This window comes from Ceratotherium simum, chromosome 4, assembly GCF_057802395.1.
Source record: "Ceratotherium simum simum isolate JZ-2026a chromosome 4, ASM5780239v1, whole genome shotgun sequence".
Classification (NCBI taxonomy): domain Eukaryota; kingdom Metazoa; phylum Chordata; class Mammalia; order Perissodactyla; family Rhinocerotidae; genus Ceratotherium; species Ceratotherium simum.
The window spans coordinates 5,778,661-5,796,041 of record NC_141903.1 but is presented as its reverse complement, the minus strand read 5'-3'; positions in this window follow the sequence as shown (position 1 = coordinate 5,796,041).

Sequence of the window (17,381 nt, the reverse complement as noted above, 5' to 3'; positions counted from 1 at the left end):
TGTTTATTACAGTAACATTGGTTTATGACATTGTAAAAATTTCAGATGTACATCATTGTACTTCTATTTCTGCATAGATTACATCATGTTCACCACCAAAATACTAATTACAACCCATCACCACACACATGTACTGAATTATCCCTTTCACCCTCCTCCCTCCCCCCTTCCCCTCTGGTAACCACCAATCCAATCTCTGTCCCTATGTGTTTGTTTATTGTTGTTATTATCTACTACTTAATCAAGGAAATCATACAGTATTTGACCTTCTCCCTCTGACTTATTTCACTTTGCATTATACCCTCAATGTCCATCCATGTTGTCACAAATGGCTGGATTTCATTGTTTCTTATGGCTGAGTAGTATTCCATTGTGTATATATACCACATCTTCTTTATCCATTCGTCCCTTGATGGGCACTTAGGTTGCTTCCAAGTCTTGGCTATTGTGAATAACGCTGCAATGAACACAGGGGTGCATGTACCTTTACACAGCGGTGTTTTCAAGTTCTTTGGATAAATACCCAACAGTGGAATAGCTGGATCATATGGTAGTTCTATCCTTGATTTTTTGAGGAATCTCCATACTGTTTTCCATAGTGGCTGCATCAGTTTGCACTCCCACCAGCAGTGTATGAGAGTTCCCTTCTCTCCACATCCTCTCCAACACATGTTGTTTCCTGTCTTGTTAATTATAGCCATTCTGATGGGCATGAGGTGATATCTCATTGTAGTTTTGATTTGCATTTCCCTGATAGTTAGTGATTTTGAACATCTTTTCATGTATCGTTGGCCATCAGTATATCTTCTTTGGAGAAATGTCTGTTCAGGTCTTTTGCCCATTTTTTAATTGGGTTGGTAGTTTTTTTGTTGTTGAGATGCATGAGTTCTTTATATATTTTGGAGATTAAGCCCTTATCAGATGTATGGTTTGCAAATATCTTCTCCCAATTGTTAGGTTGTCTTTTTGTTTTGTTGATGGTTTCCTTTGCTGTGCAGAAGGTTTTTAGTTTGATGTAGTCCCATTTGTTTATTTTTTCTATTGTTTCTCTTGCCCGGTCAGACGTGGTGTTTGAAAAGATGTTGCTAAGACCGATGTCGAAGAGCGTACTGCCTATGTTTTCTTCTAGTAGTTTCACAGTTTCAGGTCTTACATTCAAGTCTTTAATCCATTTGGAGTTAATTTTTGTGTATGGTGTAAGGTAAGGGTCTACTTTCATTTTTTTGCATATGGCTATCCAGTTTTCCCAACACCATTTGTTGAAGAGACTTTCTTTTCCCCATTGTATGTTCTTGGCTCCTTTGTCAAAGATTAGCTGTCCATAGATGTGTGGGTTTATTTCTGGGCTTTCGATTCTATTCCATTGATCTGTGTGTCTGTTTTTGTGCCAGTACCATGCTGTTTTAGTTACTATAGCTTTGTAGTATATTTTGAAATCAGGGAGTGTGATACCTCCAGCTTTGTTCTTTTTTCTCAGGATTCCTTTAGCTAGTCGGGATCTTTTGTTGTTCCATATAAATTTTAGGATTTTTTGTTCTATTTCTGTGAAAAATGTTGTTGGAACTTTGATAGGGATTGCATTGAATCTATAGATGGCTTTAGGAAGTATGGACATCTTAACTATGTTAATTCTTCCAATCCAAGAGCATGGAATATCTTTCCATTTCTTTGTGTCTTCTTCAATTTCTTTCAGAAATGTTTTATAGTTTTTGGTGTACAGATCTTTCACCTCTTTGGTTAAGTTTATTCCTAGGTATTTTATTCTTTTTGTTGCAATTGTAAATGGGATGGTATTCTTAATTTCTCTTTCTGCTACTTCGTTGTTAGTGTACAGAAATGCAACTGATTTTTGTACGTTGATTTTGTATCCTGCAACTTTACCATATTCGTTTATTACTTCTAAAAGTTTTCTGGTGGATTCTTTAGAGTTTTTCTATATATAAAATCATGTCATCTGCAAATAATGACAGTTTCACTTCTTCCTTTCCAATTTGGATCCCTTTTATTTCTTTCTCTTCTCTGATTGCTCTGGCTAGGACTTCCAGTACTACGTTAAATAGGAGTGGTGACAGTGGGCATCCTTGTCTGGTTCCTGTTCTTAGAGGGATGGCTTTCAGTTTTTCACCATTGAGGATGATATTAGCTGTGGGTTTCTCATATATGGTCTTTATTATGTTGAGGTACTTTCCTTCTATACCCATTTTATTCAGAGTTTTTATCATAAATGGATGCTGTATCTTGTCAAATGCTTTCTCTGCATCTATTGAGATGATCATGTGATTTTTATTCTTCATTTTATTAATGTGGTGTATTACGTTGATTGATTTGCGAATGTTAAACCATCCCTGCATCCCTGGAATAAATCCCACTTGATCATGGTGTATAATCTTTTTAACATATTGTTGTATGCGATTTGCTAGTATTTTGTTGAGGATTTTTGCATCGATATTCATCAGTGATATTGGCCTGTAATTTTCTTTTTTTGTGTTGTCCTTGTCTGGTTTTGGTATCAGGGTAATGTCAGCTTCGTAGAATGAGTTAGGAGCTTCCCCCTCCTCAATTTTTGGAAGAGTTTGAGAAGGATAGGTATTAAGTCTTCTTTGAATGTTTGGTAGAATTCCCCAGGAAGCCGTCTGGTCCTGGACTTTTATTTTTGGGGAGGTTTGTGATTACTGTTTTGATCTCCTTACTGGTGATTGGTCTATTCAAATTCTCTACTTCTTCTTGATCCAGTTTTGGAAGGTTGTATGATTCTAAGAATTTATCCATTTCTTCCAGATTGTCGAATTGGTTGGCATATAGCTTTTCATAGTATTCTCTCATAATCTTTTGTATTTCCGAGGTGTCTGTTGTAACCTCTCCTCTTTCATTTCTGATTTTACTTATTTGTGCCTTCTCTCTTTTTTTCTTGGTGAGTCTAGCTAAAGATTTGTCAATTTTGTTGATCTTTTCAAAGAACCAGCTCTTGGTTTTATTAATTTTTTCTATTGTTTTTTTGGTCTCTATTTCATTTATTTCTGCTCTGATTTTTATTATTTCCCTTCTTCTACTGATTTTGGGCTTGGTTTGTTCTTCTTTTTCCAGTTCCTTTAGTTGCATTGTTAGATTGTTTATTTGAGATTTTTCTTGTTTGTTGAGATAGGCCTGTATCGCTATAAACTTCCCTCTTAGAACCACTTTTGCTGTATCCCATAAATTCTGGCATGTCGTATTTTCATTTTCATTTGTCTCCAGGTATTTTTTGATTTCTTCTTTGATTTCTTCGTTAACCCAGTCGTTGTTCAGTAACATTTTGTTTAATCTCCACGTATTTGTGGTTTTTCTGATTTTCTTCGTATAGTTGATTTCTAGTTTCATACCGTTGTGGTCAGAAAAGATGGTTGGTATTATTTCAATCTTCTTAAATTTATGGAGACTTGTTTTGTGGCCTAATATGTGATCAATCCTGGAGAATGTTCCATGTGCATTTGAAAAGAACGTGTATTCTTCGGTTTTTGGATGGAATGCTCTGTATATATCTACTAGGTCCATCTGTTCTAGTGTGTCGTTTAAGGCCAATGTTTCCTTATTGATCTTCTGTTTGGATGATCTATCCATTGGTGTAAGTGGAGTGTTAAAGTCCCCTACTATTATTGTGTTACTATTTGTTTTTATGTCTGTTAATAATTGCTTTATATATTTAGGTGCACCTACACTGGGTGCGTAGATATTTACAAGTGTTATATCCTCTTGTTGGATTGTTCCCTTGATCATTATGTAATGCCCTTCTTTGTCTCTTTTTACAGTTTTTGTTTTAAAGTCTATTCTGATATGAGTACTGCTACCCCAGCTTTCTTTTCATTGCCATTTGCGTGGAGTATCTTTTTCCATCCCTTCACTTTCAGTTTGTGAGTGTCTTTAGGTCTGAAGTGTGTCTCTTGTATGCAGCATATATATGGGTCTTGTTTTTTTATCCAGTCAGCCACGCTATGCCTTTTAATTGGAGCATTTAGTCCATTGACGTTTAAAGTAACTATTGATAAGTATGTACTTACTGCCATTTTTAAACTTTTTTTTTTTCTCAGTGTTTTAGTAGTCCTTCTCTGTTCCTTTCTTCTTCTATACAGAATTGATGGTCACTTTAGTTTGACCTCTGTCTTAAAGCTGTACTCTGAACTCCCCTCCTCCCTCCTTTTATGTTTTTGATATCATATCTAACCTCTTTTTTGTGTATTTGTATCCATTACGTTCTAATCATGGAAATAGATAATTTTTCCTATTCGTGGTCTTCTCTTTTCCCCTTAAATCAGTCCCTTTAACATTTCTTGTAGCACTGGTTTCTTGGTGACAAACTCCTTTAATTTTTGCTTATCTGGGAAAATTTTGATCTCTCCTTCCATTTTGAATGATAACCTTGCTGGGTAGAGTATTCTTGGCTGTAAGTTTTTTCCTTTTAGCACTTTAAATATATCGTGCCATTCTCTTCTAGCCTGTGAGGTTTCTGCTGAGATGTCAGCTGATAGCCTTATGGGGTTTCCTTTGTATGTAACTTGACATTCTCTTGCGGCTTTTAGGATTCTCTCTTCATCTTTAATTCTGGACATTTTGATTATGATGTGTCTTGGTGTGGGCCTCTTTGGGTTTATCTTGTTTGGGACTCTCTGTGCTTCCTGTACCTGGATGTCTGTTTCCTTCCTTAGGTTAGGGAAGTTTTCATCTATTATTTCTTGAAATAGATTCTCTTCCCCTTTGTCTCGCTCTTCTCCTTCCGGGACACCTATAACACGGATGTTAGTGTGCTTGATGTTGTCCCAGAGGTCCCTTAGACTGTCCTCACTCTTTTTAATTCTTTTCTCTTTTACCTGTTCACCTTGGGTAATTTCTTCTAGTCTTTCGTCCAGCTCACAGATCCGTTCTTCTGTATCCTCTACTCTGCTTTTGAGTCCCTCTAATGAATTTTTCATTTCCAGTATTGTATTCTTCATTTCTGATTGGTTCTTTTTTATATCTTCCATTTCTCTGTTGACATTCTCACTGAGTTCATCTATTCTTCTCCCCACATCAGTGAGCATCCTTAACACTCTTAGTTTGAACTCTCTGTTAGGTAGGTTGCTCATTTCTGTTTCACTTAGTTCCTTTTCTGGGGTTTTGTCCTGTTCCCTTACTTGGAATGTATTCTTTTGCCTCCTCATTTTGCCTCTTTCCCTGTGCTTGTGTCTATGTATTAGGTAGGTCAGCTATGTCTCCTGTTCTTGGATAGGTGACCTTATGTAAGTGATGCCTTAGGAGGCTTCCAGTGTGCTTCCCTCAGTTCTCAATGTTCCAGGGGTGACCCCTATGTGGGCTATGTGTGTCCTTCTGTTGTGGCCTGTTTGCCCTCCCTGTAGGCACCCAGGGAGGCCGAGTTATGCTCCTGGCCAGCTGTTGTAATGCTCAGCTGCTTGTAGTTGTTGTGGGCCCTTCAGTCTCTTTATCAGGTGTGGGGAGCCCCAGCACAGTTGGCTGCAAGTTCTAATACCACTTTGTGTTGCAGTATTTCTTTTAAGTGAGTAGGCCCCCAGCGTGGCAGGTTGTTAGGCTCAGGGCCTTACAATTGCTGTAAGCCTCTAGCCTATTAGGTCTCTTGTCAGCTCTCTGAGGATTGCAGCTGGGTGGGGCTGGCCTCAGGCACAGGAGCACCCAATTGTTTCAGGCTTTGGAAGGTGGGGCAAACCCCCTATGTGGGTTTTTGAGAAGCACAAGTCTTCTGCAGCTGACAAGCCCCACCGCCCACAGGTCCACACACACAGTCAACACAGTCCTACCCCATGTGAGCGCCCCGACCTCCACAAGTGGACCCAGTCTCTCCAAGGCGGGGGCCCCACACACTCTGCCACCACCCCACACTCTCCACCTGCTCCTTGTGCACACCCTGCCCCACTCAAGTCAGCTCAGTTGCCAGGCTGCAGAGAATCCAGTCACCAATATATGCAGGCCTACAAGTTGCCTGAGGGCTTGTTGTTGGGTGGGGCCAGTCTCTATGGTGGGCTGCCTGCCCTGGCTGAGCTGGATTAAATTGGTGCTCTAGCTGGTGGGGCAGACCCTGGGCTAGCAGGTCTCAGGGAGAACTCCAATGGCGTCTGTGTCAGCATGCCCACACCGGGCCACAACAATGGCCGCCGCCAATGTCCCAGTCCCTGGAGAGGTCTCACCCTCACCGAGATGCACTCAGGGCCTATTAGGTGAGTGTCTTTTCACCACAGCACTGTGCACCTTTCTTTCTGGTGATTTTAGGATGCTTTCTGAAATGGGTGAGTTTGCGCGCGGGCCCTTTAAGAGCCAGTTTTAGTTTCTTTGTGAACCGGGTTTTCTGGGGGTACTTCCCAGTGTTTTAGTAGCAGGCAAAGTCAGATATTATGCCGCTGGTCTCGATTGTGCTGGGTCCACAAAATGCCCACAGCGGGGGCGCTCCCCGGCTCAGGGCCCCCGCGCCTCCAGGGAGGCTGCGTACCTGTGAGCTGCTCCCGGCGGCCGTGAAGCTGCTGGCTTGTGAAGGCGGCGTTTTTCCTCTCCAGAAAGGAGTCTCTGCCTCTTCCACCTCAGTTAGGATTGTCCTTTGTTGCAGGAGTTCCTCTTATGCAGTTTTCAGTTCTGTCTCAGGGCTAATTTTTCCACGAGTAGTTGTAAATTGGCTGTGTGTACGGGAGGAGGTGAGTTCCGAGTAGATTAATATCTACCTTATTCATTACTGTTTTCTAGTAGTTGCCCTTATTCATAGTTCCTACTTTCATCTTCCACTTCTTCTCTCTTTTGTGGTTTAATTGAGCATTTTTTCTTTTACTGAGGAGATTCGCCCTGAGCTAACATCCACTGCCAACCTTCCTCATTTTGTATGTGAGCCGCCACCACAGCATGGCCACTGACAGACGAGTGCTGTAGGTCCCACCCGGGAACTGAACCCAGGCCACTGAAGCAGAGCACGCCGAACTTAACCACTAGGCCACCGGGGCTGGCTCTAATTGAGCATTTTATATGATTCCATTTTCTCTCCTGTCTTAGTATATCAGTTATATTTCTTTTTGTTAAATCTATAATGCTATATAACACCTTAGAATAACAAAATAATCCTAATTTCTCCCTCTCATCCCTTGAATCATATATGTCGTTCATTTCATTTATTTATAAGCAGAAGTAAACACATATATCCCTCCTTAGATGGGACAGGATGTCGAGAGTGGGCTGGAGTGGGGTATTTCCCTTCCCCAGTGAGACTCTGATAAAACCTGAACAGTCTATGCTCTGGTTAACAGTTTCTCCAAGGGCAGGCTTGGTTAAGAAGAACAGGGTGCTCTTATATATTTTAAAATGGCTTATTTTTGAAACACTTCCCCTGCCAGAAGCTCAAGGGGATTTTTCTCTGATATTTAGTGTGGGAAGCTGGTCCAACTCCTGGAGGTAAATTTTGCAGTATTGTGGGGCCCCCAATGACTGGGCCCCCTGGAGTCTTTGACTCTCAGAGTTGATTGCACTGAGCCTCCAGCAGTTTATCAGCTGTAGTTCAGGTTTTCCTGTCCAGCACTGGGTCCTGCAGCGGACCACCCCCTCCTGAGTCTCTGCTCTGGGGAGTCTCTCTCTCCTGAGTCTCTGCTCCAGTGAGCTGCGACTCCCTGTTTGTCCCTCCAATCTTGGGGGCAGTGGCACCCTGGGTCCTCTTCTCTCTTATGGATCAGAGAAGAGCTGTTGATTTTTCAGTCTGTTCAGATTTTTACTTATTGTTAGGACAGAGTGGCAACTCCCAAGCTCCTTCTGTGTATGAACGAGAAACTAGAAGTGAAATATCTTTCATCTCTGGTAATATTTCCCATTCCGAAGTCTACTTTTATAATAAGATAGCATCTCCAGCTTTCTTTTAAATCATGACAAAATGTACATAACATAAAATTTACTATTTTAGCCATTTTTGTGTGTGTGTGAGGAAGATTGGCCCTGAGCTAACATCATTGCCAATCTTCCTCATTTTGCTGAGGAAGATTAGCCCTAAGTTAACATCTGTGCCCATCTTCCTCTATTTTGTATAGGGGATGCTGCCACAGCATGGCTTGATGCGTAGTGCATAGGCCCACACCTGGGATCTGAACCTGCAAACCCCAGGCCACTGAAGTGGAGCACGTGAACTTAACCACTACCCCACCGGTCTGGCCCCTATTTTAACGATTTTTTAGTGTGCAGTTCAGTGGCATTAGGTACATTCACATTGTTGTTCACCATTATCACCATCCATCTCCAGAACTTTTTCATCTTCCCAAACTGAAACTCTGTACTCATTAAAAAATAATTCTCCATTCCCCTCTCCCTCTTGCCCTGGAAACCACTATTCTACATTCTGTCCCTATGAATTCAACTATTCTAGGTGCCTCATGTTAGAGGAATCATGCAATATTTATACTTTGTGTCTGCCTTATTTCACTTGGCATAACGTCTTCAAGGATCATCCATGTTGTAGCATGTGCCAGAATTTCCTTCCTTTTTATGGTTGAATAATGTTCCATCGTCTGTACATACTACATTTTGTTTATCCCTTTATCCATCTATGGGTATCTGTATCATTTATACTTTTTGGCTATTGTGAATGATGCTGCTGTGAACACGGGTGTACATGTATCCGTTTGAATCCCTGCTTTTAATTCTTTTGGGTATATACCTAGAAATGGAATTGCTGGATCATATGGTAATTCTGTCTTAATCTGTTTGGGCTGCTGTAACAAAATGCCATGACTGGGTAACTTATAAACAACAGAAATCTATTTTTCATGATCCTGGAGGCTGAAAGTCCAAGACGAAGGTGGCAGCATGGTCATGTTCTGATGGAGGCTCTCTCCTGGGCTGCAGACTGCCTACTTCTTCCCAAGTCTTCACATGGTAGAAGGGGGGAGCGATCTCTCTGGAGCCCTTGTCATAACGGCATTATTCCCATTCACTAGGACTCTGCTGTCATGACCTAAGCACCTCCTAAAGGCCCCATCTCCTGATACCGTCACACGGGTCATGAGAATTTAAAGATTTTATTTATTTATTTTTCCCCCAAAGCCCCAGTACATAGTTGTCTGTCATAGCTGCACATCCTTCTAGTTGCTGTATGTGGGACGCGGCCTCAGCATGGCTGGAGGAGTGGTGCCTCGGTGCGCACCCGGGATCCGAACCCGGGCCGCCGGCAGCGGAGCGCACGCACTTAACCACCAAGCCACGGGGCCGGCCCATGGGTCATGAGAATTTAAACACGTGCAGTTTGGGGGACACAAACATTCAGACCATTGCAAACTGCATGCTTAATTTTTTGAGGAACTACTATACTGCTGTCCACAGTGGCTGCCCGTTTTACATTCCCACCAGCAACACACAAGGATTCCAATTTCTTCACACTCTTACCAAAGTCTGTTGTTTTCCCTTGTTCTTTTGTTTGTTTGTTTGTTTTTACAATAGCCATTCTAATGGGTATGAAGTGGTATCTCATTGTGGTTTTGATTTTCACCTCTCTAATGACCCGCAATGTTGAGAATATTTTGTGTGCTTTTTGGCTGTATGTCTCCAGCTTCCTTATGATTAGCGTTTGTGTGGGATGTTTTTCCATCCTTTGTGTTTCACCTATCTGTAGCTTTATATTTGAAGTGGGCTTCTTGCATGGAGCATATGATTACATCTTAGTTTTTAATCAAACCTCATAAAACTTGTCTTTTAATTGAAGTATATAGGCATTTAGAATCAATGTAATTATTGATATGTTTAGGTTTGAATCTACTGTCTCACTATTTTTTTCCTACTTAGATCCATTCTTTGTTCCTTTTTTCTCTTCCTGTCCTCTTTTATTTTGTTTATTGAATCTTTTAAAAAATATATAATTCCATTTTATCTCCACATTGGCTTATTAGATATCCTCTTTGTATTACTTTAAAAAGTGGTTGCTCTAAAGTTTACAATTTATATCTTCAACTTACCCCAATCTACCTTCAAATAACATCATACCACTTGGTGCTATGTTAGGACAGTACACTGTCGCAACAGTGTACTTCAGCTCCACTCCATCTGGTCCTTTGTGTTGTTACTTCTAATGTGTTACAACCCACACAATACATTGTTATTAGTTTTGTTTTGAACAATTATCTTTTACAGAGGTTTATACATGAGAAAAATATCTTTTATAATTATCCCCCTGTTTACCACCCCAGCGCTCTTCGTTCTAAATTTTCATTCGATGTCACTTTCCCTTTTCCTGAAGAACACTTCTTGTGGAGCAATTACACTGGTGAAGTTTATGTGAGGAAGTCTTTATTTTGTATTCATTTTGGAAAGTATTTTCTTTGGATATATTATTCCAGGTTAATAATTTTTTTCTCTTTTTCCACCCACTATGTAAAATGTTGTTCTCTGACTTGCATACTTTCTGGTTGGAAGTAGGCGGTCATTCTTATTGTTGTTCCTTTGTATGTAATGTCTGTAAGGTTCTGTATGTGATGTTTTGATTGTTTTAAGGATTTTATCTCTATTGTTAGTTTCAGCAATATGATGATGTTTTCCTTCGTTTATTCTACTTGGTGTTCTCTTAGGCTCTTGGATTTGCTGGTTTTCAAATTGGGAAACCTTTGGCCATTATTTCTTCAAATATATTTTTCTGTCCCTTCTACCCATTGTCTTGCCATCCAAGTCCTCCTTTTCTTGCCATCCACAAATCCATTTCTGTGCTTGTCCGACCACTGATATTGCTGCCTGGCGTCCAATATCTGAAAACCAGTACATTTTATTTGTTTTTCTAGTGTTTAAGGTGGGAGTATCTATTCTCTCCCTGTTACCCCATCTCAGCCAGAAGCATATTGCCGTCTCTCCTTCATTTTTGAGAGATTCTTTTCTCTGGGAATGGAATTCCAGGTTGACAGTTCTTTTTTCTTTTGTGTCTTTAAAGATGTCATTCTATCCTCTTCTGGCTTGTGTAGCTTCTGATGAAAAACTTGCTACAATTCTTATCTTTGAGACTCTGTACATAGTGTATTTTTTCTCTAGCTGCCTTCAAGATTTCCTCTTTTCGTTGGTTTTCAGCAGTTTGAATATGACGTGTATAGATGTTTTGGAGGGGAGTAGAGTGGGAGGGGTATTTATTCTGCTTGCAGTTCTTTGAGATTTTTGGATATGTGGTAGACGTCTTTTATCATTTTTGGGAAATTCTCAACCATTATCTTTTCAAATATTTATTCTTTATTTACTCTCTTTTCTCCTTCTGAGATTCCAGTTACAGACAGGTTCATCCAGGCACCGCTGAGCTAGGAATGCCTGAGAAAGGGATCCAGGAGAGGAAACCCCTTCCTAAAATATTTTACAATCTTTATGGAGAAGGAGGAGCAGGGAACATCTAGGTGACCATGCTACAACGGGACCTTCCTTGTTGAAGAAATGACTTTTTCAGAAATGCGGATCCTCCTTGGCCCAGTGGCTGGAGTCAGCCTGTTCTTTCACTGAGTACACTCAGACCTGCTGGCTCGGTATCTTCACTAAGCCACTGACTGGAGGAAGAGAACAAATGCCCTAGCCCATCTGTGTGTGTCTCCTTTTACACTACATATCATTTTTACAATTTAACTATTTATCTTAGAGAACATTCCATATTAGTTCATATAGAATCACCTCATTATTTTTCAAGGCTGCATTGTTGGCTGGTTGAATGGATGTAAACTAATTTATTTCATCTTTACCCAAATGATGGACATTTAGAAGGTTTTCAACATATAGCTGTTACAACATGTCTCAATTGACATTTTTGAGCCTGTGTATTTTGTATCTTAGGCAAGAATAGTTGGGAGCATTTGTTGCCATTGTTTTAATTTCCCTTTGTTTCAGACCTCTGTTGTTCCTGATTAAATCTCTCACGATCCTTAATTCAGAGCACGGTGTAATTACTGTGCACATAAAACCTCTTTGGTTTTCTTAAAATCTTACTATTGTTTTTCACTTGTCTCCTTCCTCGTTACCTTTCATCTCACTCCGGGCATCCACTCTCTTATATATAACGTGTATCCTTTCTATTTGCCTTTCATTGTTCATTTCCATGATAGGTATATCTCCAAATGCATAATGTTGTTTGGGGGTATTTTTGTATTTATATTAATTCAATTATGCTTTAAATTCATTCTTTTTCTCATTTTTATGCACATTATGTTTTTGGAGTCATTCCGCGTTGCTCTATGCAGATCCAGCTCATTTATTCTGACCATTCTATAGAATTTAAACATACATAACTATAGCTGTAGGAAAATTCCTGGCAGTAGAAAGGCTGGATCAAAGAGTACACACTTTTACAATTTGGATAGATTGTGCTAGGGTGTTTTCAAAATGGTTGTACTAATTTTCAGTCACAACAACCGTGTAAGAGGGTGTCTGTCACCTACATCCTTTCCAGAAATAGGAATTATCAAATGTTTTAGCATTTACTAGTTTGCTGGATGAAAATGATATTTTGTTGTCTATTCTACTTGCATTTACATGATATCAACATATACAAGCATATTTTCCTATGTATGCCAGTCACTTGTATTTCTTTTTAATTATAAATTTCTTGTTCTAACACGTAGCCTTCCAATGTCCTCAGCAGTATATTTAGAGTTTCAAATTGGAAACTTGGGTGATGATGAAATTTGAGGTCATCTGTGGGCATCAGTGATTTATCTATTTTAGACAGGCTGCAATGATACTGAGCAAATTAAAAGCTTATGTGCATCACGGTTCCCAGGGCCAGTACAATAATTGTTTGGATGTCTGTGCTGGGGAATTGTAGACTGTGGGCATGAAACCAAGTTAACCAATGCATCTGATGAGAGTCATTTAGGGACCATTTTAGTTGAATTGTGATGCGAGCTGACAGGTCTTCCTGGTTTCAGCGCTCACAGCCTCACCCACTTCCTGTTCGGCCGGCATGTTTACTTTGTCTTGGAGCTTTGTGGAGAATCAGACACGCGACATGTCAGGACATATCTGGTACATAGAAAGATTTCTCTGCGCTTCTCCACTGCCCTCTCCTGCCAGGCTCTCTCCTGTACTGGAGACAGAAGGTCTTCCCTACAGGAGAGGCCTCCAGCCCCTTCCTTTCGTCAGCTTTCCTTGATTAGTTCTAATGCTCCTGTAAGGTCCACCTCCTTTGCTGACAACATGGCATTTGCCTGATGTGACGTCTTCAGGAGTCCTTCCGACAGGCCAGGGAGGTGAGAGAGAGGGCAGTGGGGGCAGGAGTGAGGGAGGGCAGGCCTGCCGGCGTCACACAGCGTCCCTCATGATGACAGTGAGCGTGACGGCTGCTGATGTCCTGTCCTGTGGGCCTCTTGGCAGAGCCACATCTAGCTCCACCTACGGGCAAACGCCCTGGGTCCCTGGAGCCAGCACAGGGCCTGCTCAACAGCAGTCGCCGTTGGCAGTGTGGCGGGAGCCAGCCGTGCCGTCAGCTGGCCCTCACAGCGGAGGGCCTTTGTCCTGCCGAGGACCTGGACAGCGCTGCGTGTGCAGGTCTGGAGTGGAGCTGGGAATCCCAGAGGGAGAGGAGAGGTCGCGAGTCTAAGGTCTTCTCAGGGGAAGGCAAAGAGGACAATACTTCCTGGGGCCCTGACCAGAAAGGGGCTTTGTAGAAGAGAACATGTAATAGGGATTTGACGCTAGCAGTTGTGTGCCGGGCAAGGTAAACCCCTCCTCCTCTGTTAAATCCTCAGTGAAGTCTCACACCATGAAGGCTTGTGTGTGGGAGGCCGTGGGAGGAACAATGTGGGAGGATCATTAATGACCATAATAACACCTTTTTTCTTGGTGCACCTAATATGTGCCAGGAACTATGCATTTCATGGATAATCTCACTTAGTCTATACAACATTCCCATAAGATATTTTTATCCCCAATTTGCTTCTTGATCATATTTTCATGTGATGATACAATATTATTAGTCTTGCAATGACTTCAATAAATTATTGTTTCCTCTGTTTCAGCCAGGAAATGTTTATTTTGCAAAAAACAGTAAACTATTAAAATAATCTAAAAAGAGGTGATTTCTTAGTAGGTTACAAGGGAGTGTCATAGCAAACAAGAGCAGGAGATTGAGTTGAGTCTCATGGGAAATAAAAAGTCGTCGGTCCAGCCCCTTTCTTTTCCTCCATCCCTGGGCTGTATGGCTGCCTGCGGATCTGTTCCCTTCCCCGGGCTTTCTCTGAAGGTGGGCTTCTAACCGTCAGCTTTCCAGCTTGGACGCTGCTCAGGACGGATCCCAAGCTCCAGGCTGTCAGCGCCAGGCTTATCAACCTCCCGCTGGAGATGTTGTGTCTCCCAGCTCCAGTTCTAACAGGACAGAATCTGACCGGCTCATCAAGGGTCAGGTGGCCACATCTCATCCCATCATCCGTGGCCAGAAGGCGAGCCCTTGGGACGGCCTAGTTTCAGCAGGAGCTGAGGAGGTTCTGCCCTAATGTGTCTGCTACAAGGTCCATTTGATGGAAGAGGAGACGGAGGTTCAGAGATGGAAATGCTTGACACCCCGGCGTAGGTAATGCGGTAACTAATCAAGAACTCGGACAGTGGGGACTAGTGGTAAAGACTTGGTGGAGGATGTTTATTATCTAGCTGTCCCCCACTAGCCTTTTGGGGACTGGCCTTGGGTAATGAGTGAATGCTATTTCCTTAGGAATAAAGGTCCTAGTGTGTCACGTTGGGAAGGGTTATTCATCAGGGCTCTTTGGTTTACACATAACTGAACCCAGCTCAAAATGGCTTAAACCTGGGGCCGGCCGGTTGTGTAGGGTTAAGTTCTTGCATTCTGCTTTGGCAGCCCGGGGTCTGAGGGTTTGGATCCCGGGTGCAGTCCTACACATTCCTCATCATCTGCTATGTTAACACTGCAGCAGTGAGAATGGCTCATTGGAATGTTCTAGAAATGACCCCTGGATATCAAGCAGCTAGGCACTAGGAGTTAGGATATTTTCTAAGTGGGAGGGTGTCATTGAACAGCTACTGATTTGCCTCCGCTTCTGATTCCAAAGGGAACATAATTTTATTTCTACACTCCACTTCAGGGAACTTGGAAGTCTGGCTGAGAAAGATGCCAAGGAAAATTCCCTCCCTAAAGAATTCATTCTCGGGGTCTTGGGGTCACGGCTCTGTGAGGCAATTGACACCCAAATAAGTGGGCCTCATTCTTTAAAGGGTGCTGCTTATAGGTATGCCCCCTTGGGGACCAGACTCAACTGAAGCTCAGCTGGTTTCACCAACTGCATGAGCCAGCTGGCCTGCGGGCACAGCCTGGCCCTACCACTCACGGTTGTGCAGCTTTGGGCAAGTGGCTTCCTCCGGGGCCTTACAGCCCAGGAAGGCTGACTCGGGCATCCTGTGCTTTGAGTGCTGAGATGCAGCAGTTCTCAAAGTTTATTTGGCTTCAGAATCCTCTGCACTCGGCATAAATGCAGATTCCTGGGCCCCACCCCAGTTTTGATTCTGTGGAGCTGGGGGGAATGTGCATGTTAAAGAACACCTGGTATTGAGGGAGCTGGTCCCAGGCCAAATTTAGGGAAATCCAAGTCTAATATACGGCTTGTGGGTGGAGGCGCAAAACTTCCACAACAGTAGGCATTCTGTTCCCCAGCAAGTGTTACTCGGTCTTACACCTTCTGCGGGGTGGGCTGTGAACTAGAGACTGGAATAAAGAACTGCAGGGAGGAAAAGGGCGAGGTCTCAGCTTGCAGTCTAGCCCGGCTGGAAGGAGCTGCACCTGGGTGGATGGGAGGGAGTGGGTCTGTGTGGTGCTGGTGCCCTCTAGTGGTCACTTGCAGAACCACCGGCACATCCCTTTGGGAACTCTTGATGCTTGGTTCACTTGAAGAATCACTAAGGGCCACTAATGTAGATTTTGATCAGTGAGGTAGCCAGGTGAGGTGAAGGCTCAGGAACCCGGGAGTCAAAGAGACCTGGGTTCAAACTCTTTTCCCATCACTATCTGTCTGGCCTCATACAAGCCATTTAACTTTTCTGAGTCTCAGTTTTCTGATCTGCAAAACGGGCATACTGGAGGGGAAATATTCCACCCCTGGGAGATCCTGACCTCATTTTTCACTCTCCCTCATTGGTCCCGTGTTTTGTTTTCCCCCCACCATTCAGGACCCGTCTTTGTCCTGCGAGACTTAGAGAATGGCCCTCCCTAGACGTGGTGGGGAGAGCTAGGGTCCTCGGTGAAAGCAGTGGCCAGTGTTACCTCAGATGGAGACCGGCCCTGACCAGCCTCCGCCAGGAGCCCTGACCTTGTCCTGGTGGTGGAGGGGGCGTCCCAGTTCCTGTGGCCCCCTTGGCTCCCATCCTCATGCTCCCCCTCTCTCCTCCAGCCCGTGTAGTGTCTTCTGTAGTCTGGGGAGCTGGGAAATTTGATTTCCAAGTGAGTGTTGTGATTGTTCTGCTTTGTATTATCACTGGTTTTTGAACTTAAAAGACATAAATGTGCAATTTCCTTCTCTGATCCCACAGCGACCTCCACCACCCCAGGTGGTGGGTGACTCCTGTGGAGCTGTTGGGCTGGGTGGGGAGCACAGCCCTCAGGGTGAGACATGTGACAGGTGCAGAGATAAGTAAAAGTGTATCAGCTGGTGTTTGAAATCTCATCGCACATGTTCTGATAAAAATGCCTGCACAGACGCTGAGGGCCAGTGAGACTTTGCAAGGAAAGTCGCTGGTGGAGTAAGGAATTTAAGGAAGTTCCCTTTTCCTTAAAAAATAGCTTATTTGACACACATTTTGTGTTTTACTTCAAATGGAAGTTTCTTTTGTTGTTTTCTCTTTCAGTAAATGCGGAAAGGCATGGAGGACAGTGGATGCCGTTAGCAAACTGTAAACTTTATTTACGGAGCATCTGCAGTGGTCCAGGCACTCATAGGAGCAGCGAGAGGAGTGGGAAATACATCCCCGTGCCATGGAGCTCTGCTTCAGATGGGCAACACACACGTCCACAAATAAACACCTAGAACATCTGTGGGGAAAGGTGTTGTGAAGAACAGTCCAGGGTGGCTGGGGTGGGAGGGAGACGCAGCCTCTCTGACCAGATGACACATGAACTGGGGCCTGCACGGAGTGAGGGGCTGAGCCCTGTGGACCTCCATGCAGAAGCGCTGCAGCTCTGTGTTCACAGTGTCTTTGCCCTCTCAGAGCCCAGCAGTTCAGTGTGGCCACCAGTGATGGGCCATGTTCATTTAGGCTCTGGTCAGCCTCTGCCACCTGGCAGGAAACTTGGTTATGAGCAAGTGCTCTGCAAGGTCCCAGAACCGGGAGGTCCCACAATGGTGCTGGCTTCCCACTGCCCTCATCCCTTGTCTGAGGAAGAGGTTGAGGGCATTGGAAATGAGAGAGGAGCTGGCATGGAGTTTCTGCAG